Source organism: Bos grunniens, chromosome 8 (genome assembly GCF_055505025.1).
Source record: "Bos grunniens cultivar Pamir isolate PY7600 chromosome 8, Bosgru_T2T1.0, whole genome shotgun sequence".
Lineage (NCBI taxonomy): Eukaryota > Metazoa > Chordata > Mammalia > Artiodactyla > Bovidae > Bos > Bos grunniens.
In genome coordinates this window covers 35,501,166-35,523,946 of record NC_141172.1, presented here as the reverse complement: position 1 = coordinate 35,523,946, position 22,781 = coordinate 35,501,166, and the positions used below count along the sequence as shown (strand labels likewise).

Here is a 22,781-nt window from a genome sequence, read left to right as displayed (position 1 = left end):
TCAGTCCAAAGAGTGTATAAGCCTTTGTAGTCTGAGGAGCGAAGTGTATTAACAGTTTTTTTTTTTTTTTTCTTCTGTATGCTAATGCTTTGTTATCAGGGGCCTTGCAGATCCTGGAGGGATTGTCCTTCTCAGGTTTAATCAGTTCATGGATAGTAAGCAACTTGCTACTCAAGCTAGCCAGCTTTTCAAATGCATACAAACCAATCCAGAGCCCACACTCCCAACCACCTTCCCTTCAGAAGTCTGACTCTCTAAGCCGCTATCCACCTCCGCTATCACTCCACGGCCAGGTACCAGACAACTAGGAACTAGGGAGAGGTTCTGTGTCCCAGAGCTGGCTAGAATTATTCAAACCAGTTAATCCTAACCCTGCCCATCCTTCTTCACTAATTTCTTCCCACGGAAACCACAATGAGATCCCTCGCCCATGGTTTTCGTCTTTTCTCTCTCTGTCTCCTGAAGACCCTAGTGCTTCCTCATGTGGCCTCGTGGCACATGGTGTGCCTCTTCCTCTTGGAAGCTGTGAGTAAACAAACTATAATAACAATTACTGATCTGTCGGCCTGACCATACCTAAGTAAGAATAAAACCTATATTAAAATAGGGAGTACATTGAGATCAATAAGTATAAAGCAGAAGGAATGTTAAGGCCAGTGGATGAATCAAGGCACTTTCTACCCCTAATAGTACTACAGCAGCCTTCCAAAGCACAGATAAAACCTAGGAAGGTAGGAGTTGATGGAAAAAGCTCTAAAATCAGTGAGATCATCTTGAATGTATTATGTCTAAGGTGAGATGAATCTGAATTGGCTAAGATTTAGTTTTTGCCATCAGAAAGCAGGCCTGAAACAAAAACTGGTTTAAGTTATAGAAAAGGCTCAGTGGTAAAGAATCCAACTGCCAAGGCAGTAGATGCCACAGACACAGGTTTGATCCTTGATTCAGGAAGATCCCCTGGAGGAGGAGGAAATGGCAGCTCACTTTAGTAATCCCATGGACAGAGGAGCCTTGTAGGACAGAGGAGCCTGCAGTCCATGGAGTCACAAAGTCAGTCACGACTGAGCGACTGAGCACATACACATGCACAGAAAAGAAAGGAAGTTATAAATCCTGTACCTGTGATCTTATAGAATGCAAATTGGATCCTGGGATGGATAGAAGAGATAGTTGATATAGAAATAAAGAATGAATGGAATTCATCGAACTAGATAGAGCAGAGGTTGGCAAACTCTAGACCCATGGGCCAAGTCCAACCTGTTTCTGTAAATAAAGTTTTGTTGGAACAGAGCTGAATCCATTCATACACACACACACACACACACACACAAACACACAGTATTTATGGTTGATTTCTACCTAAAAGGTAGAATTGAATAGCTGTGATAAAGACTATGTGTCTCACAAAGCCTCAAATATTTGCTGCCTGGCCCTTGACTAAAAAAGGTTTGCTCTGAACTGGAATATAATCTCTGCCAGTTCAGTTCAGTCACTCAGTCATATCTGAATCTGAGACCCCATGGAATGCAGAATGCCAGGCTTCTCTGTGCATCACCAGCTCCTGGAACTTGCTCAAACTCATGTCCATTGAGTTGGTGATGCTATCCAACCATCTCATCCTCTGTCATCCCCTTCTCCTCCTGTCTTCAATCTTTCCCAGCATCAGGGTCTTTTCCAGTGAATCAGTTCTTGCCATCAGGTGGCCAAAATATTGGAGTTTCACCTTTAGCATCAGTCCTTCCAATGAATATTCAGGACTGATTTCCTTTAGGATTGACTGCTTGGATCTCCTTGGAGTCCAAGGAACTCTCAAGAGTCTTTTCCAACACCACAGTTCAAAAGCATCAATTCTTCAGTGCTCAGCTTTCTTTATGATCCAACTCTCATATCCATACATGACTACTGGAAAAACCATAGCTTTGACTGGATGGACCTTTGTTGGAAAAGTAATGTCTCTGCTTTTTAATATGCTGTCTGGGTTGGTCATAGCTTTTCTTCCAAGGAACAAGTGTCTTTTAATTTCTTGACTGCAGTCACCATCCCCAGTGATTTTGGAGCCCAAGAAAAGAAAGTCTGTCACTGTTTCCATTGTTTCCCCATCTATTTGCCATGAAGGGATGGGACCAGATGCCATGATCTTAGTTTTCTGAATGTTAAGTTTTAAGCCAACTTCTTTGCTTTCCTCTTTCACTTTCATCAAGAGACTCTTTAGTTCCTCTTCACTTTCTGCCATAAGGGTGGTGTCATCTGCATATCTGAGGTTATTGATATTTATCCCAGCAATCTGATTCCAGCTTGTGATTCACCCAGGCTGACATTTCGCATGATGTACTCTGCATTTAAGTTAAATAAGCAGGGTGACAATATACAGCCTTGATGTGCTCCTTGCCCAATTTGGAATCAGTCTGTTGTTTCATGTTCAGTTCTAACTGTTGCATCTTGATCTGCATACAGATTTCTCAGGAGGCAGGTCAGGTGGTCTGGTATTCCATCTCTTGAAGAATTTTCCAGTTTGTTGTGATCCACACAGTCAAAGGCTTTGGCATAGTCAATAAAGCAGAAGTAGATGTTTTTATGAAATTCTCTTGCTTTTTCTGTGATTCAACATATGTTCGCAGTCTCTGATTCTTCTGCCTTTTCTAAATCCAGCTTGAACATCTGGAAGTTCTCAGTTCATGTACTGTTAAAGTGTAGCTTGAAGGATTTTGAGCATTACTTTTCTAGCATGTGAGATGAGTACAATTTTGTGGTAGTTTGAACTTTCTTTGGTATTGCCTGTCTTTAGAATTGGAATGAAACTGACCTTTTCCAGTCCTGTGGCCACTGCTGAGTTTTCCAAATTTTCTGACATATTGGGTGCAGCACTTTAACAGCAATAATCTCAGCAAAGGCTAAATTAATATTGTGATGGTGGTCTACTGACCTGCAGTTTAAATTTCTCCTACTGAGAATAAGCTTGACCTCAAAATATAGTGTAGTTAGCCCAGTTGCAGAGGTTATGAGAAATATAAAGAATAGGAACATGAAATAGGTGGCACATTATTACAGTTGCCCTAGAGCTCCTCATGTGATCTTTTTCATGTGTTGGGTGTCTGTTTATACTAGATTTTATATCTGGAAGGTGTATGTTCTGTGCTATCTCTGGGCATATGCCTATGTATAAGTGGTTCTCATAGCTGGGTCATCTTATCCCCTGAGTTTCAGTTCTCCAAGGATGAAAGCACAAACTAGGAAATCAGGTGGAGTGGGTCTTAGCTTTTGTTCTGTCACACTTTGGGAGTGCCTTTTTCAAGTCCCTTAAACCAGTGTTTTAACTAGAGGGGAGGCAATATTTTGTTCCTCCATCCCAGGGGACATTTGGCTGTCAGGAGACATTTTTGGTTTTCACAGCTAGAGGCTGGTTGGTAATACAAGCAGGGTTTAGGCAGATGGTACTATCGCTGAATAGAAACCAAAGATGCTGCTAAGCATCCTACAGAGCACAAGAGAGCCCCAAACAAATGAAGCCTTATACTAAGTCAGGGCCTCCAAGCGACAGTAGCACCGCCTTCTCACTGCAGCACTGTTCATCGAGCCAAGGTGCGGAAACGACTTTAACGTTGGTTGATGGATGAATGGCCTGAAAGATAGGGTATATACATACAGTAGAATATTATTCAGTCTTCAAAAGGAACAAAATCCTTCAGTATGCAACAACATGGATGAAACTTGAGGACATGATGCTAAGTTAAATAAACCAGTCACACACAGACTCCTTGATTCCACTTATATGAGTTATTTAAACTAGCTAAACTCACAGAAGTAAAGAATAGAATGGTCATTTTCAGGAACTTGGGAAAGGAAGTAGAGTGTTGCTAATTAATGGATGTCAAATTTCAGTTATGCAAAATAAGTTCTAGAGATCTGTTGTACAGTACTGTGCCTATAAACAACAATTTCATATTATACACTTTAAAATCTGCTATGAAGGCAGAGCTCATGTTAACTCTTCTAATATACATTATCTAGCCTACAATGTCAACAGTGCTAAGGCTGACAAAACCTGACTTAGACTTTTTTGGAAGTTCAGTTTCCCCCATCTACACATGTATCCAACCTCACACCAGTTTTTTTTAAGATAAAATGAGATAATGATGTAAAAGTTTCCATAATAACACGTAGCAAACATATACTATTCTCATTATTCATTGTAAATAATGATTTACTATAGTAATATTCATTGTTATAAACTAAATGTTCCTGCTAATTTGTTAAATATGCCACAATTTGCTCTTTTACCAGACTATTCCATTTTATTGGAGGTAGTCCTTATAGTCTATACCAAACTCACCTGTTTTCTAATAGCTCAGGGAATGTGACTCGACTTTACCATTTACCACATAATGTTAGTTGTGTATCTTCTTATATATACTATTTTTCTCCTTGAGAATCTGGATTGTACCTCACTTTTGCTGCTAGCCTGAAATCAACACTCAGTAAATGGTAGAGTAGGTTATTTGAAATGTCCAGTTATAAATGGATGTCAGTTGTTGAAATCATCATGCCACTTAGGAATGCTCTCAGCTGCCAGTCACTGCAAACTTGACTTACATTGTCCCCAAAGATGGAAGGGGTTTAATGTAGACTGTTGCAGGCCCAACAGTGTCAGACTTGAGATGTCAGTACTAACATCTCTCAGTTCATTGGCCTTTTCACTTCAGCTATAGGTATCACCAACCATCCTCGGGGTGGAAAGTAGAGGAAGTGAGGGCATTGCTTAGGCCGCATGTATAATTTAATTTCAGTAAACAATAACTTTTCTAGAAGCTTCCCTAATTGAATTTTACATACATGTCATGACCGGGAAGTAGAATACAAACTCTCCTCTGCAAAAAAAAAAAAAAAAGACTGGGGAAGTACATGAATTTCCAATCTCTATATTGGAATGTTCCAGGGACAAGGGGAATGACAGTGGTTTTGGGAGCCATCCACACTAGATTCCTCGGGTGATCCGGGTACAGTAGTAATTTTGAGATAAACATGCTTTTCATGAAGCTAATAATTAAAAAGGAGAGTTAGCAGTTAAAGCACTTCTAGAAATGTGTGATACTACGTTGGTTAAAAATGAAAGCTCCCTCTAATTTTATATTTCCATTAAATACAAAATGGGTCTCAAAAGGATCCATAAAGTAGAACAAATACCAAGAGTGCAGAATTGTTCAGTTATACTTTTTTAAAAAAGTATCAGCATGTTTATAATCTTTTGTTTTAAATAAATCAGTAATAAAAAGGAAGTAGCAAACCTTTGCCATTAGCAGAATGTGGGGGGAACTCTAGTATATGATTCCTTCTCCCATTTGGAGCTAACACCCCACTGATACAATGTTGAAGGAGAGAGCATCTTTCCTTCCATCATAGAGCCTGAACAGGAAAGCTGCTTCTTCTCTCCATGGCTTCATAGCAGGGAACAAGCAGCCGGAAGACCTGGTCTCCATCAGCTGGACCTTCCTGCCTAGGACTTTGAATTCTTTAATGAAAATACCGAAAGAAATTATTCCTGATAGCTGTGAGAATGGCCAGCAGCAGTGGGGCTCTGCAGCTGTGAAAGGCATTTCTTGACAGACAATTTCTGTTAAAATATTGTTTGATGTATTTATTGTATTCTTTCAAAAAATTCACTTCTTTGTTTAAAACATTTGAAACCAGCTATAGGTTTGCAAACAAAACCCTTGACTGATAGCATAACTATTCATAGATAAGCATATTTTTGCTTACAAAGTTAAGGTCAAATAGAGTTTATGAAGTTATATGACAAAAATAAGCTTACGTCGTATTTTTTCCTACTTGCAAACTTAAGGTAAGATTGTTAGTAATATGTGGACAAAAGGCCCCAGATAGAGAAATAGGAATATAAATAGTCTCCAATCTGGCATTTTCGAATTTGAGGCATGTATAGTGTGAACAAAACAAACTCCTGCTGTTTCAACAAATTCTCGGCACAATTTCACCCTTAATTCCTTATCAAGCAGCAGGTTTGTCTATTAACCAAACTCATACACAAAATGTATTTCCTTGGTTCCTTCCATTATATTTTCCCTTTGTTATTACTGGTTGAGAAGTTAATGAGAACAAACTCTCCTATCCAACCATAGCAAGTACAGAAAACCAAAAAGAGCACTTTTGATAAAGCTAGTATAGATGAAGCTAGAACTTCATGAATCAGAGCTAACACACACAGTGATAATGGAAACATCTTATCCACATCTGATTTGCTCACATATAGTTATTTAGATAACAAATAACACAGTCCTGGATAGGGAGACTCTGATTTGATTTCAATCTCATAGTCCAAGTAAATATAAAATGCTGTCAACCCAGCAGACATAAATCTCTACTATCTCATTTTTATCACAGTCTCTGCATTTGGAAAAATATAAGTGAAAAGGCATTTTGTCCTACCTTGTTTAGTACACAATTACATGGTTTAAAGAAGATAAAAATTTCAAATTGTTAGAACGATAGCATTGCTCAAATGATTGTTAGAAACTAAAGCATTCCCCTTCCCACAAATGTAGGCACAGGGAAAATAAAACCAAAAACCAAAAAACAGTAGGAATGAAAAATGTTAATTGTTTCATGTTCTTCTATTTTTGGTCTTAATGACCACAGGCTGTGTGCCACTGAGTAAAATACTCATTTGGAGAAAAAGACTATTGCATGACATATTTCAATTAAGGACAATTTAGACTAATTCTAAGAAAACTCCTACATACTGTACTTGCCATAAACTAAGCAATCCACTTAGGAACCAAATGAACGTGTGTGAACCACGTGGGTGAATTATGATTGCCCTGGGGATCCTGGTTTTACTTTTCCTTGTCCTTGTAGGATTAAATAACTTTTGCAACATAAATATTAACAAATGACTATAGCAGTCTGATCAGGCCTTTGGATTCAAAGAAATGCTATTGCTGTGAAAATACTCAGCTATCTGAGTAATAGGAAGTGTCCATGGGTGTGTCTGCTAACTCATTCATCACTGCCAAGGTGCTGATCTCTGCTAACCCATCTGTCTCACACGAGCACCTGTGAATGACCTTGGCCCCAGGAGCAAGGCTCTTCACTTAATCATTTAACCCATGCCAGATTTTCAGTCACCTCTTCTCTTTTCTCTGCTATAAATCCATCCATTTTTTAAACCTTCCCAGAGCACATCCTATCCATTCACATTGTGCCTTTGGAATATCTTTGCTTATGGCAGTAGTGGGTGGAGAAGTCCTGGTATTACTTTATGAATGTATCTTGAGGCTGTCTTTTCCAATGAATGGGAAATTCCTTCAGGACAGCGTCCATCGCCTCCCTTCTTCATTTCTCAGGGTGACACAGCAGGAATATAGATAATATAGCCTATTAGGGAAAAGTAATTTTTCTAAGACAACCATTCCTAGTTTCTAGTTGTCCAAAGTCTTAGCCAGATTGCTCCCTGCTACTTGATGAGAAGTATTCCCTCCTCCATCTCCCTGTCTATCTTCTCACATATCAGAAAAATATACAACTTTGACAGGCATCTGGGACTATTTGCACTTGGAGGTTTCCAACTGGTAACAGAGATTCAAACCAATTCTTATCTCTAATCCTGGTAAAGCATTAAGCACAGATTCAAGTGCTCTTTTTAACTGTGTGTTTCTATGTGTAACAGCCAAGGGTTGGATCTGTGTTTTTTGTTTACCTTTGTATCAAAAACATTAGCCTAGAAGTTAGTGTGTTGTAGACCCTGTCTGTTCATATATTGAGCAAATAGATGTAAGCATTCCCTAAGTGCTAACACTTGTCAAGGTGCTAGAAATACAGTAGTGGACAAAAGACTCATATATTCCTGACTTCTTGGGCTTAGAGTCTGACTTATAAAAGAGTAAGAGCTAAGACTGAGCAGTGCTTACTCTGTGCCTGATACTTTTTTAGAAACATTACATATATCTTTGACTTTTAATTTCATACTAACCAGGCAGTGAGATACTATTAAACTGAGATGCTTTGTTGAATAAATAATACATATATAGCAAATGTTATAATATATTTTACTATACCATAATATACAGTATATATTTATTAAGTGATGTAACATATATACATAAAAGCATACTGTTAACATATAACATATAGCATATGATATACACAATACATATAAAATGTATGTTTATGTATGTGTAAATATGCACATATATACCTATATAAAACAAATGCTTATGTACAGATACACAATATATAACACTGAAGGAAATAATGCTGCTCTAATATGTTTGATGGCTGAAGTGTGCTGGCCTGTTCCTTCATCCTCATCCACCTTCCCCACATCTCCCGAGGCACCTCCTCAAATCTCAGTTTGAAAGCCCTCATCTAGCTCTGGGTTTTCATTTATACGTGGACATGCTGAGATTCAGAGAGAGAAAGTGACTTGTTTAAGGTCTCAAAACTAAGTAATGGCTGAGCCAAGGTTAGAAATCTGATCTTCAGGTGAAAAAACTGAAGCTCAGGGATTTTGTCACATGTTCAGAGCTCACAGGTAGTAAGTGATAAAACTACAGTTACATTATGATTTGCCCTATTCTTCCCTGTGTTCATTAAACTGAGCCCAGACATGCTGGCATTAATTTTCCTTTACAGGTATATTCCTGGCATCCCTAAGTCCAAAGCTCTACTCTGGCCTCAGTTTCAGTTCAGTTCAGTTGCTTGGTTGTATCCAACTCTTGTGACCCCATGAACTGCAGCACGCCAGGCTTCCCTGTCTGTCATCAATTCCCAGAGCTTGCTCAAACTCATGTCCATTGAGTCGGTGATACCATCCAATCATCTCATCCTCTGTCAGCCTCTTCTCTTGTCCTCAATCTTTCGCAGCATCGGGGTCTTCTCCAGTTAGTCAGTTCTTGCCATCAAGTGGCCAAAATATTGGAGTTTCAGCTTCAACATCAGTCCTTCCAATGAAAACTAAGGACTGATTTCCTTTAGGATTGACTGGTAGGATCTCTTTTCAGTCCAAGGGACCTGTAAGAGTCTTCTCCAACACTGCATTTCAAAAGCATCAATTCTTCAGCACTCAGCTTTCTTTATAGTCCAACTCTCACATCCATATATGACTACTAGAAAAACCATAGCTTTGACTGGACAGACCTTTGTTGGTAATGTCTCTGCTTTTTAATATGCTGTCTGGGTTGGTCATAGCTTTTCTTCCAAGGAGCAAGTGTCTTTTAATTTCGTGGCTTCAGTCACCATCTGCAGTGATTTTGGAGCCCAAGAAAATAAAGTCTGTCACTGTTTCTATTGTTTCCCCATCTATTTGCCATGAAGGGATGGGACCAGATGCCATGATCTTAGTTTTCTGAATGTTAAGTTTTAAGCCAACTTTTTCTCTCTCCTCTTTCACTTTTATCAAGAGGCTCTTTAGTTCCTCTTCGCTTTCTGTCGTAATGGTGGTGTCATCTGCATAGCTGAGGTTATTTATATTTCTCCTGTCAATCTTGATTCCAGCTTGTGATTCATCCAGGCCGGCATTTCACAAGAGTACAGTTTGTGATGTACTCTACATTTAAGTTAAATAAGCAGGGTAAGGTGACAATATATGGCTTTGACATACTCCTTTCCCAATTTGGAACGAGTTCGTTCCAGGTCTAGTTCTGGCTGTTGTTTTATGAGCTGCATACAGGTTTCTCAGGGGTCAGGTAAGGTGGTCTGGTATTCCCATCTCTTTAAGAATTTTCCACAGTTTATTGTGATCCACAAAGTCAAAGGCTTTGGTATAGTCAATAAAGCAGAAGTAGATGTTTTTCTGAAACTCTCTTGCTTTTTTGATGATCCATTGGATGTTGGCAATTTAATCCCTGGTTCCTCTGCCTTTTCTAAATCCAGCTTTAACATCTGGAAGTTCTCAGTTCATGTACTGTTGAAGCCTAGCTTGAGGGATTTTGAGCATTACTTTGCTAGTGTGTGAGATGAGTACAATTGTGTGGTAGTCTGAACATTCTTTGGTATTACCTGTCTTTGGGATTGGAATGAAAACTGACCTTTTCCAGTCCTGTGGCCACTGCAGAGTTTTCCAAATTTTCTGGCATATTGAGTGCAGTGCTTTCACAGCATCATCTTTTAGGATTTGAAATAGCTCAACTGGAATTCCATCACCTCCACTAGCTTTGTTTGTAGTGATGCTTCCTAAGGCCCACTTGACTTTGCATTCGAGGATGTCTGGCTCTAGGTGAATGATCACAGCATTGTGATTATCTGGATCATTAAGATCTTTTTTGTATAGTTCTTCTGTGTATTCTTGCCACCTGTTTTTAATATCTTCTGCTTCTGAAATGTCCATACCATTTCTGTCCTTTATTGTGCCCATCTTTGTATGAAATAGTCCCTTTGTATCTCTAATTTTCTTGAAGAGATCTCTCATCTTTCCCATTCTATTATTTTCCTCTATTTCTTTACATTGATCACTTAGAAAGGCTTTCTTATCTCTCTTTGCTATTCTCTGGGACTAGTTTTTCATCCCTTAAATAGACTGGCAACAATAAGTACCAATATCTCCTGTTTTGTTCTTCTTTCTCAAGATTCTTTGGGGTATTTGGCCTTTTTGCTTCTGTACAAATTTTAGAACTATTTACTCCAGTTCTATGAAAAATTCTGTTGGTATTTTAATAGGAATTCCATTGAATTTTTAGATATTCTCAGTTAGTATGGACATTTTAATAATATTAATTTTTCCAGTCCGTGAGCATTGCATATCTTTGTGTTTGGTGTCTTTTTTTTTTTTTTTCATCAGTGTCTTAGAGATTTTCTAATATAGGTCTTTTACCTCCTTGGTTAGATTTATTCTTAGGTAGTTTGTTGTTCTTTATTTAATTGTAAATGGGATTACACTCTTAATTTCTCTTTCTTCTAGTTCATTGTTAGTATAGGAAATGCAACAGATTTATGTGTATTAATGTTTTTATCCCACAACTTTATTGAATTCATTAATGAGTTCTAATATTTTTTGGGTAGTGTCTTTGGGATTTTCTGTATAGAATCATGTCATCTGCAAATAGTGTCAGTTTTGCTTCTTCCATTCCAATTTGAATTCCTTTTGTTTCTTTTTCTTGCCTGATTGCTGTGACTAAGGGCCCTGCATTTTCATTTTGTGCTGGACTCTGAAACTTCTTGATATGTAGCCACTCCTGCATGTGTTTCTTCACGTGATATGTTATGTAAATGACTATTGTAATAGGTAACACTGAGAAACAGTTTGTCTCCTCTGATGGATTATGAGCTCCTTGAAGCCTAGAACTTGTCTTATTTAGCATTGTATCCTCAGCACCAGTGGATGGAGCCAGTGATGAAGTTCAAGGCTCAGGAATATCCTTCTCTCTGTTCCATAATAGTCTCCTAATTTGGAGAAAATGTTTGACCTCTAGGAAAGTGCTTGGCCTCTAGGCAGTTTGAATATTCACTCCAGGACAAGGTCCTTACCTTCCCAGTGTTGAAACTATTAACACTCATATTGCAGAAACACATAGAAGGCACATACCCCTTTCTCCTGCTTTGGTTGGTTTCCAAAACATGTATGCTGAGAAGGATTGGAAACATTTGATAGCTGCATAGATGAGGTGAAAATGTTTTGAAGCAAAAGGAACTGACTTGTTCCACTAATGATGATTTGGTTCAGGGATAGCGTTGTGGTATAATCATATCAACATCTTTAACCAGTGCTATTCCTGAAGATATGGTTGAGCAAAAGTTACAGTGACCTACACAAGACTTTTCTAAAATTAGACTTTTATAAATAAGTCCCCTTTGCTATATAACTAACAAATTGGTATCTGCTCATTTTTTTCCCCATTGTTTATACATGGAGGTTTCACATTGCATTTAGAAATAGAAAGAGGGACTGGAAGAGGTAAACTAGAGTTAGAGGAAGGAGCAGATTGGAAGGCAGAGTTGCGATCACAGTGCTGTTATCAGCTTGACTTTATCAATAATCCCAGACAAGAAAGAACAGTCCAGATTGAGCAATAGTGATGATGGCAAGGTCAGCCTGGTAGAGGACGCAGCACTTAATAAGCTCCAAGGATCATGTTAGCTGAGCATCTACACCTCAGTGTGAGAGTATTACATAGAGATTCTGCTGCACTGTGCATTTGTTTCAGGCCTGTACTAGGACCTGGGAGCAGAGAGAAGAAAAACATAGACTTGGTCCTCAGAAAGCAGTAGTATGGTTAAGAGTAGGTGGTTAAGAGCTGCGAGACTGGGGCTAAAGTATTGGGTTCGAAACTTGCTTGGCCACTTTCTGGCTGAGAAATCTAGTCCTAGTTACTTAACCACTCTGTACTTCAGTTTCCTCATCTGTATGATTGAATAGTTCTATTTCTTACTACAAATATTTCCTGTAGGGTTGAGTCAATACATAAAAGTGACTTAGCATAAAATGCTAACAACATATGAACAATACATAAATATGCTTAGCCAGGTGTAATCTGGGAAGGAAGACCTATGTTACAAGAGGCCCTTAACATGAGAAGGATGAAGCCAAATTCCTGAAGCCTAAAGTGACACACTACTAATAACAAACACCAAACAGGTTTAGCAGTGATGACTGTGGGTCACATAATTAGGACACAAAATAGATACCTTAGTAGACTTACTCTCTGCTGCTGCTGCTGCTAAGTTGCTTCAGTTGTATCTAACTCTGTATGACCCCATACACGGTAGCCCACCAGGCTCCCCCGTCTCTGGGATTCTCCAGGCAAGAACACTGGAGTGGGTTGCCATTTCCTTCTCCAATGCATGAAAGTGAAAAGTGAAAGTGAAGTTGCTCAGTCGTGCCCGACTCTTAGTGACCCCATAGACTGCAGCCTACCAGGCTTCTCAATCCATGGGATTTTCCAGGCAAGAGTACTGGAGTGGGTTGCCATTGCCTTCTCCGAGACTTAATCTCTGGAAGCTTTCAAATCACATATGATGTGCTTTTAGCAGAGGGCATAGGTTCAGAAGACTGTTGTGTGTGCATTTGGCAGTAGGGAGGGATTTCTCTTACTCTCGTATCACCTTGTGACATTTTCTATTTCAGTAAATATCAGTAGATACCAAAGGTCTAAAACAGAAAAAGGAGGGAATTGTCATTACTGAATGTCTTCACTGGTTCCCTAATGTCTTACAGTGTCTTGCAGCTACACTGTGACAAGGACCATGTGCCAGCAACAGCTTTAGTCTCTGTACCACTGTGGAGAGGGATCACCCTGGCTGGGCCAGTTTCTGCCAAAAGATGAGGGATGCAGACAGCAGACAGAGGGTCATCGAAATGTTTCTGTTGTTTATGAGTTAATCTGAACTGTTCACAAATGAAAATGCTGTTGGTCTTCTGAGTCTAGTTTTTCTTTCTCATCTCTTCTTTCCTTTTCAAGACAGCCAGCTTTCCAATGAAATTCACATCCTAGATAAGACCCTTGCTGCACAGGCAAGATAGCTGACATCAAGGCTCACAGACGATGTAAGTTATGACCAAATCAAAACCGCTTCTCCGGGTCCTGTCTGACAGAGATATGACATTTATATTAATATTTGACTAAGTTTCTCAATTAGTGATAGATGAACTGAAGCTCATCTTCATAGTGAGGTGATGTAATTTTCCCTTTTTAGATGATATTTGCATTGTAAATCTTTTTGAGGGCAGGAATGCTACATTTTTGCAATGTAATACTATCACAAAGCAGACCTATCGTGAGAGGAAGATTTTTTCTTTAGACAGAATCTGAGAAATAGTGCATTTCATATAAAAATAGTGCATTTCATATAACATTTTGAAGCAGATTGAGCAGAAGACTGCCGGAGAATTAGTTACTGCAGGAGTGGGAAGTGATTAACTCTGCGGGCCCTTTCAAGTCCACAAGGTTCCTTGCATCAAGGTGTGGCTGTAACATGGTGAATATAGTAATAGGGGGCCCTGGACTCTCAGATCATACTGGCTTTGTAAATATTAGATATTCATTTTCTAGAGAGTCTCATGATTCCCTCAGATGGATTTCATTTGATTATTTTTCCTAAAATAATTTCTATTTAAAGGCAACTTCAAAACTCAAAGATTTTCACTTTGGCCACCTTAAACCCATTTTAATGGGTCAGAATTCTAAGCAGAGAGTCACCGCTTGGGAGAAAAAAATCCTTAAATTTCTTTAACAAGAGATAGATCCAATTTTTACTCAACTCTGGAAAAAAAATGCATTATATGTTTCCCTTGATTAAATTTTCTTTTAATTCAAGTCTTAAAAATAGCATTTATATTGCTGGGCTTGAAAACATTTTCTAGATTGTCTTAGTACTGTTTTATATGTTACTGCACTGTTTGCATGGCCACAGAAGTGATCTGTTCTCCTTTTGGGTTTTCTCCCTACTTTAGCTTCAGCCAAAAATGAAGCATTAATCCCACGTTTTGGGCAGACATCTTGCCTGCTCCTAAGAAACTCAACTTCCAGCCAGTATTATTGGAGAGCTTTTAAAATGTGTCTCTACAGGCACAGGCTACAGAGTGGAAAATGGATTGTGGAAAATTTAGGAATATTAGGATTGTGTTCCTCTCAAAATTTGCAAGTGCATGTCTTTTAAGAAAAGATGAGCAAGGACCCTTTTCTCAGCTGCCTACCAACATTATGCTTCAATCATGGTGAGCATTTGTCCGCCACTACCTCAAAGTAATATCTTCCACAACAACAAACCACAGTGTGTGTGTCTTCAGCAAAATGTAGCTACTCACCTTCATGTAGCTTTGGGTCCAAAGCATCCTTCCTGCACACCTTCCTCCCCTTCCTCATTGATTTCACATATTTGGATTTTCAAATGAAAGGGAAAATTTCTACACAATCAAAAGTGAAGCTCAAGTCTTGAGAAATAACCTGCTGCTGCTGCTAAGTCACTTTAGTCGCATCCGACTCTGTGCGACCCCATAGACGGCAGCCCATCAGGCTCCCCCATCCCTGGGATTCTCCAGGCAAGAACACTGGAGTGGGTTGCCATTTCCTTCTCCAATACATGAAAGTGAAAAGGGAAAGTGAAGTCGCTCAGTTGTGTCCGACTCTTCATGACCCCATGGACTGTAGCCCACCAGGCTCCTCCATCCATGGGATTTTCCAGGCAAGAGTATTGGAGTGGGGTGCCATTGCCTTCTCCGGAGAAATAACCTAAGACCACCCAAATAATCACATGCAGAGGCTGTTAATTTAGAACTCGCCGAAGCAATTAGCTGCCACTGTTTGTGTTTGACAGTGACTCAAAGGCAGGTAAGAGGGTGGGAAAGATTTCAAGTGAATAAAGAGACGGCTTCAGTTATGCTCTGATTTGAGTTTGTTGGTATGCAAAACTGGAGGCAGCTAACATGAGTATCTCATGGGATTGTTTGGGGAGCATGTTTGACTTTCTTTGGTTGATCTTAAGATAGAAGGATGAGGGGTAGAGGAGGGACAGCAAAGTTGAAAGTCCGCGACCAAGTTTTTACTATTCTGGACCAACTGCTGGAGACATTGTGGGTTGACTTCCTGGACTTCTTATTTGGATCAGAATTTATGTCATAGGTGACCTGGCAATTGTCCACCTCTGCATTCAGTCTCTCGGTCTCTATAAAGGACTCACCTGAGAGTGAAGGTATAGAGCTGTGCTGTCCTGTACAGTAACCTCTAGTTTTGTATGGTATTGAGCATTTGAAATGTAGTTAATCTGAAATGAAATGTGCTCTAAATGTACAATGCACACTGAATTTCAGAGCCTCCTTATGAAAAAAAGAGAGAAATAATATTAATGATGTTTTAATATTGAGCAGGTGTTAAATGACAATATTGGGGATATATTAGGTTGAATGAAATATATTACTAAGATTAATTTCACCTCTTTCTTTTTTACTTTTTTTATAGTGCCCAGGAGAAAAAAAAAATTAAATACCATATGTGGGTCACATTTGTGACTTGCACTGTATTCTTCTAGACAGTAATGAAATGGAGGGTTGATGTATTAAAGTCTCAGGAGTGAAGGTGGTGTTTTCCCTGAGAATCCTTTACAAATGCTATGTATTATACATTTTCCATAACCAGGGCAGAGCAGTTCATAATGAGATGGCCCTTTTATGACTCAGGAGCTAAGGAGAAAAGACTTACCTGTTCAAAATATCACTACTTACAATTTTCATAGGATTGGTTCTACATATCTTTGGGGGGAGGCTGCATTTTGGTTTAGGCAATCCTTTTAAGGTACCTTTTAATTATATAAATACCAAATAATACAAGAGGTGAATTGAATGGATGAATCCCTAACTGGTATTAAAAACTGAAAGAGTTGCTTTTCTAAACTGAAGAGATTATCATGGTGTTAACATTTTTCTCTTTTCTAAAGAAAGAAGCTAGCAAGCAAACATAACAAGCAGAGCCTAGAATTCAGGAAGGAGATAGCTGAGCAGAACTCTCTGTCCTTATTTCTGAGGATGAGGGTGTCCTAGGAGTAGAGTGGCTGTCATTTGAGAGCTAAGGAGGAAGCCGACTCTAGGGGACCCCCTACAGTAGAATTTGAGGAGAAGTAATGTCTAATAACCAGTTTTAAACTCTCCTCTTTATCTCTCATAACTTTTTTTTTCTTTTCTTTTTAATATCCTCAAGTCTGTAACGAAGTCAGACATTGGAGTTGGTTTGGCACTTCCTCAGGGAAACGGAAGGAAGGACCACATCCACATGTAGGGTGGATGAAGCATGTGCATCAAATCCTTCACTTCCATCCTCCTCCTTTGTAGCACGATTTGTTTAGACACAAGCATTTAAAAGAAGACATCCCACTTTAATACCGTAAAACTATTACCCACTATTGTCTTCTGTGAATCTTTCTTCTGTTGCCTCAAGAATGTAGAACTGTAGCCAGTCTCAAAGGATGCATACTATTGAAAGGGTTACTGAAGATTAAAAATAGCAGGCAGTTTATCTTGGGCTGCTGGGTATTGGTTTACTTTCCTCACAAAAACAGGCTTTAATTACAGAGCAAAGAATAAACTGGACTTGATTGCTCCTCCGAAAGACTGACATTTCAGTCTCTCCCACAAAATACTTATTGATGTTGATGTACGAGAAAGAGAAGAGTCAGAATACAAAGGAGCTTTGTGTTGCCAGCAGTTGGGAAAGCATCTTTTGTCTTCCCAACTTAGTCATTTTGATATGGAAGTCAGTGTGAGAGAATAAATATCAAACAGAACATTGTCATTTTCAGAATCTCTTTTGTGACTGTATTTTAGAAAACACCCACAGTAAGACAATTGAAGTGTGTGTGTTTTGTTTTTTTTGAGCTGCTAGAAGAGAAAAAAAAAAAACAAAAACTGACCGAATCCCAAATTCATGCTTAGGAAAAGATATTATTTATAATAATTATACTGCATTTTCCACACATGTTGAAAGACAGATGATTAAATATTCAAAAAGGAGAGGAAAAAGCCTCATTCACAATAATTGGTGACACATAAACCCCTCTGTGAATGCAGTTTGGGTTTAATTAAAATGCATATGCAGTGATATATTCCAAAAGAAGAGACAGTACCAGATAGTCAGGACTAAAGCTGTTGGAGTCTTTTCCTACCCCAGCAAGGAGCTTCAATAACATACCGTAGAAAAATATTCCTTGCAAATAGGTAAACAGCTGCTGTTAGCTAGACAAAGAAAGTAGACCACGGCGGATAATGTGTAAATAGAAAGAAATCCATCTGAAAACAACTCTTAAGAACACAAGTAAAGGGATGCCATTAGGAGTGACCATCAGATGGGCAGTGCAGATAGAGAGATTTTGATGAAGAAATACACATAGCTAGAAATATTTTCTGATGTGTATTATGAACTCCAGACTCTCAGGTTATTGGCTAGTGCTCTTACTTTTTTTCTGAATTGTCACAGCAAGTCCCAAAAAGATGGAGTGAAGAGAGAGAACGAGAGAGAGAAATAGAGAACATTTTTCATTGATTCCAAAGAATATAAAAGCAAGAAGTTTTATTTAAATATTATTTTCCAAAATGAGAAGAAAATGAAATCAAACTGGATATTTAAGAAAATAAAAAGGTGATGTGAAATATCTCTAAAGTCCACAGGATTTCTTACCATTCCTCAAGAGAGTGTGACATTTGTAGGGAGATAGGAGGACTCCAAAACAAGATTTCACTCACAGTCAGCTTAAGCTAGTTCTTGGCACCCTTAAATCCTCATCATTCTCAAGTATGCAGAAGGAATGCTTTAAATAACTCATGAAAATGGCAAAGTAGAGTTTTAGATTTCAAAACATTTCAGTGAGAAGCAACCCAAATGAACAGCATCAAAATCATCATTCTCTAGGAGTATCTCCCCCATCCCCTGCCCCGATCTGTGGCAATATGCTTGGATACAACCCAAAGCAAATGGGACACATGTACTCCTGTGTTTTAAAGACTGCACCAATTATTATTTCTTTTTAAGTTGTAGTACTAAGTCAAGTGTCCTTTTATGGACTGGTAAAATGAACCTCTGAAGATAAAATTATCTTTACAAATAGTATGACAGTGGCAATACTTCCAAGATATTCAATGGTAAGACCCAATTTAATGACAAATTTTAATAGGAATCTCAGTAGTGCTAGAACTGTGTTCAACTAATTATTAATCTGTAAGACATTTTAGTTACTCAGAGATATTATTTATTTAAAGGTAGGTTAAAAAATGAAACAAATTATTGAGATCACAGGTTCACTGCTTTAGAGTAAATTGAGAAAATGGCTGTGGTCCAAAGTAGTATTGATTATCCAGCTTTTTCTAGGCAAGCTGATCGCAGAAAATGTGACTCCCAGATTCTGTCTGTCTTTATTACAGAATTAAGTGGATAAACCTGAGGCTCTATTACAAATGAGATATCTATGAAGGAAAGTCAGAGCTAACTCATTCTGGGAAGGTAAGTGGAATGCTCACTTTCTGGAATAGCACTGTCTGAATTCACAGATGCTGTGGTACTGTTACAATTACTCAACTCCCTAGGTTATAGTGGCTCAAATTCTGCCACTGACATTTTAACCTGTGCCCCAACTGTTTTATTTGTCATTTTGCCACCTGTGCACTCAGACCAGAACAGAGGGGATGGCTAGAAGCCATAATATTGATGGCTGAGGTCAAAAAAGTCATGACATTCCATTGGGCTGCTAGTGGAAAGAGTTCCTATCTCTGAATTCTTCTCAAGGCAACAGCTATCTTCTCAATGAAGAGTTTTAACGGCACCCTTAAAATATACACTTTCCTGCAATAGACTTATTTATGCTGCCAGTCACTGTCTCAATGAATGTGATCTCTTTTCACCTCTAAGTAGAATTTACTGCTTGAGAAGGCATATTTGTTATAATTCTTTGAACTTTGTGTATTTAAGCTTGTGATCTAATCAATAGATTATAGATGCTTAGATGAGATACCTGATCAGATTAGAGCAAAACAATTTCACTCTGATTCAATATTATATAATTTGTATCATCATTTTTTTAATAATATGTGGTGAATGGAGAAAAATATAAAGGGAGAGATGATTAGGAAGACCTTATTTTGACTTGTATCTTAAATCTTATGCATGATGCTTTAGAATATATATACCTCTAATATGAAAAAAGATCTTAGAGTCTGATCAAAATACGAAAACATTGGTTTCTCATATAAGACTATCTAGCAAAGTTGCCTCAGTTGTAACACATACAGTAAGCATAAGATAAGTGAAATTCATCCTCTACACTATCTTAAAGGCCTATACTAAAACCCAGTAATGAGAACTTCCTAGTAGCGATAAACATTACAACTGCTCCTTTTTAGATATACTTTTATTTTTCTCCAGAAAAAAATAGAAAGGTATTTTGTAAACGAGGCAGTTGTGATGGAGGTCTTTATTACTTTGGATGGTCTTGAGCATAGTTCCTTACCTCACTATACCTCAACTTCCATTAACTATAATATAAAGCAAAGGAAACTGTTCAGTTGGTCTCTGAGTTTCCTTTTAGCGTTGAAACCCTTGATTCAAAGACATTCTGAGTTTCCAAAATAGCGTCATACTGCAGAGAAAACAATAAGCATATTTAAGGTATTAAAATAATACTAATGTTTTCTCTCCTTGTGCTTGGCCACTGTCTCTGAGAGTGGATGCATGGCATTCTGTATGTACATCATAGATAACTTCGAAATTGCTACTTCCTGTGACAGAAAATGGAATCTCTTAAGGCTATCTTTGAATCAAATCAAATTATTTATCCTTGGTAAATAAAAGCAAGCTTGGTATATAGATGCTTATTCTTTGCCAGAATTAGGTATCAGATTTGTCTTTGGTGAAAAGTCAGTGGTCTAGGAACTGATTCTGCATCCATAGGCTAAACTTATGGTTTTGTTTCAGTGATACTTTGTACCCTGAGTTACCACTGAGATTATTCTGTATTTATCAATATAATACTTATCAATATAATCATGCTGAGAATGTGCAAAGATTTCAACATAGATTAATTTCTATTTCACTGCATGATTTTTCCCTTTTTGCTAAAATTCTGTGAAGATTCTAAATTGTCTCTTCCTCCTACAGTAGAGTTAGCATGTGTTCGTAGGGATAGAAAGGAGCCCATCCCTAACCCTCCCCTTCAAACCTAATAAATATCAGAGCCAAACTGAAGTTAGCTGAGATTTAGTGATAAAGGGACTGACTGAGACAATCAGTTTGTGTTTGTTGTAAGAAGCAAGGCTAGTGTAATTCTCTGAATGGTATACTGGCTAGAAAATAAGTAGCTAGTTTTCTGGAAATTGCAAGCAGGTCTGCATTTGCAAAGCCTATAATGGGAAAGGGAATAAATAGATTTTTTAATAACACTCTTAATGACCATTTCTGCACAACACACCTAATACCATTAACTTAATCCAAGGAAGACTGATATTTCTACCTTAAGCAAGCTGTACATATTGGCAAAACTCTTCTTGGAGTTACGGCACTTTTTGCCCCTTTTGAAAAAGGAAAGGAAAAAAGCACCTAATAGCCATGCTCTAGGAGAATAAATCATGATCTGATTACATAGTTTAGCTGGCAAATAAATTTGTGATTTTTCCAACATTTATAAAGCACATGTGTTGAAATGCTGAACTCCTGCCCCTGCTGAAACTGTAAGGGCCCTGTTGAGACACACAGATACAGAGAGAAAATATGCAGAATAATGAGAAGCATTTTCATGATATTTAGTAATATTTGCTCTCAAAATTCTATTAATTTAAGAGAATGACTTGCAACTGTTACTGTGTTAAGAAACTTGGCAAGCACTAGAGTATAATTATTTCTGCTATCACACTGACACACACAAAAGAAAGAAAACCATTCACGGAATGTGTGCATGTATTTATGGCTCTTCTTATTTATGTTATTGTGATTTACAGTTCCCAGAAATTTGCCTCCTTCCTTCCTCCATGATGGAGAAAGAAGTATACACACATGGCATTGCATTTCTGACAATTAGTATTCCTCAAAAGAGCTAGTTCTAAATAGGACATGCTAATTCCTAGGAAAGCTGTTAATGAAGTCTTAGCATCTGCCTTATGGATATCTGAAAGTTATAGCTTTTCCATGGCAGTATTCACCAGTGTTTGCCTGGTGGCTAAGCAGGACAGTTCTTCACTGTGTGAGATTGTCCAGAGCATTGCAGCCACTTCCCATCTCTAACTCCAGATCTACTAAATGCTAAGAATCATTGTGTCTTCATAATAAACACTTTTGATTAATCGCCATGGCACCCCACTCCAGTACTCTTGCCTGGAAAATCCCATGGATGGAGGAGCCTGGAAGGCTGCAGTCCATGGGGTTGCTGAGGGTCAGACACAACTGAGTGACTTCCCTTTCACTTTTCACTCTTATGCATTGGAGAGGGAAATGGCAACCCACTCCAATGTTCTTGCCTGGAGAATCCCAGGGATGGGGGAGCCTGGTGGGCTGCTGTCTATGGGGTCATACAGAGTTGGACATGACTGAAGCGACTTAGCAGCAGCAGCAAATAGATAACACTTTGAGAATGACCCTCAGGTTACCCTGGGATGATCTGAGGAAGGGCTGCTATCCTAAGATTTCTCTTTTTTAATAGAAGTGTTGTCTTAGCAATAAAGAATCTGCCTGCAATTCAGGAGACATGGTTTTGATTCCTGGTTTGGGAAGATACCCTGGAGGAAGGCATAGCAACCCACTCCAGTATTCTTGCTTGGGAAATCCCAAGAGGAGCCTGGTGGGCTATAGTCCATGGGGGTCACAAGAATCGGACAATGACTTAGCAACTAAACCACCACCACCACCACATGTTTGATTTACAATGCTATATCAGTTTCAGCATATCGTGTACAGCATAGTGATTCAGTATTTTTTCAGATTATGTTCCATTTTAGGTTATTGCAAGATAATAGGTACAACTCCCTGTGTTATACAGTATATCCTCATTGTTTATCTATTTTATATGTAGTGGTTTGTATCTGTTAATCCCATACCCCTACGTCCCTCCCTTCTTTCCTCTCTGCTTTGGTGACCACACATTTGTTTTCTGTATCTGTGAGTATGTTTCTGTTTTGCATATATATTCACTTGTGTTATTTTTTAGAGTCCACATATAAATGATATCATATAGTATTTGGCTTTCTTTGCCTGACTTATTTCATTAAGCATAATATCTCTAGGTACATCCGTGGTGCTTCAAATGACAATATTTCATTCCTTTTTATGACTGAGTAAAATACCATTGCCTCTAATAATTATGTAGAATGTGGA

The 22,781-nt window shown here is 38.4% G+C and overlaps 1 long non-coding RNA gene across 1 annotated transcript in view; it reads left to right on the top strand.

The window, feature by feature from the left end:
• LOC147366908 (uncharacterized) overlaps nt 1–22,781 on the top strand; it is a 1,139,839-nt gene that overhangs the window by 673,888 nt on the left and 443,170 nt on the right. The window contains exon 11 of the long non-coding RNA XR_015169575.1: nt 18,848–18,926. This is a non-coding gene — a long non-coding RNA (uncharacterized LOC147366908). The remainder of the gene's footprint in view (nt 1–18,847; nt 18,927–22,781) is intronic.